Raw genomic sequence first — 1,278 nt, 5'->3', positions numbered from 1 at the left:
CCAGGTTTCATCAAAAGGTTACCAAGAAACGGGGAGCAATGGCCCAGGCAAAGGAAATCAAAGCATTAAAGAAAGCACCAGTGAGGGGGACCAGACCTAGGACATACCAGACAAAGATGTTGGGGAAAAAAATGTTCCTAAATATGCCCATTGAGCTAAAGGAAAACACGGATAAAGAACTAAAGGAAATCAAGTAAAACAGAGATGAACATAGAATATCAATAGAGAGATGGAAATTATGAGAAAGAACCTAACAGAGCTGAAGACCACGGCAACAGAAATTAACAATTCCCTAGGTGGGTTCAACAGCAGACTGGGGCTTGCAGAAGGATCAAGGAACTTGAGGTAGTCAAAATTGTCTTCATCACAGAGCCTGAGGAATCTGTAGGACACCATCAAGCGTACCAGTCTATTCATTGTGGGAGTCCCAGGAGAAGAGAGAGAGAAAGGGGCAGAGAGAATATTCAAAGAAACAATGACTGAAAACTTCCCAAATATAATGAAAGACAGGTATATACAAATCCAAGATGCAATACACTGCAAACAGGTAAACCCAAATAGACCCATGCCACAGGAGATAATCAAACTGCTAAATGCCAAAGGATAAAGAGAATTCTGAAAGCCAAAAGAGAGAAGCAATGTGTCACAGACAAGGGAGTCTCAAAATTGTGTCAATTTCTCATCAGAAACCATGGAGGCAGAACAGCAGTGTTGTAACATATTTAAAGTGATGAAAGTAAAAAATTGCCAACCAAGAATTCCATATCTGGCAAAACAGTCTTTCAAAAATGAGGGCAGCCTCCTCTTAACATTAGCAAGGGGAGGAGTATTTAATAGCTTAAAAGGGGATCACACCAGCCAAAGCGCCCTCTCTCTCTGTCTAGAAGAGCCCGCATTAAATCTTGGTGCATATTTCTATCCTTCTCTCCCATTTCTCAGCAAGCTCTGCTCTTTTCCCCCATTTCCCAATAAATTCTTTTTACTGGCCTAAAAAAAAAAGGAGGGCAGGATTAAGACATTCCAAGATGAACAAAGGCTGAGGGAGTTTGTCACCACTAGACTGGCCCTACAAGAGATGCTAAAGAGAATTCTATAGGTTGAAAGGAAAGGGAAATAGACAACAGAACAAAGCCATGTGAAAAATGAAGAGCTCTGATGAGTGTAATGACATGGTTAAATATAAGTGCCAGTACTATTATATTTTTGTTTGTAACTCTACTTTTTACTTCCTACGGGATCTAAAAGGCAAATACGTAAAAAGTAATGATAAATCAGTGA

This window comes from Dasypus novemcinctus, chromosome 1 (genome assembly GCF_030445035.2).
Source record: "Dasypus novemcinctus isolate mDasNov1 chromosome 1, mDasNov1.1.hap2, whole genome shotgun sequence".
Classification (NCBI taxonomy): domain Eukaryota; kingdom Metazoa; phylum Chordata; class Mammalia; order Cingulata; family Dasypodidae; genus Dasypus; species Dasypus novemcinctus.
Note: the sequence above shows the minus strand (reverse complement) of the source record.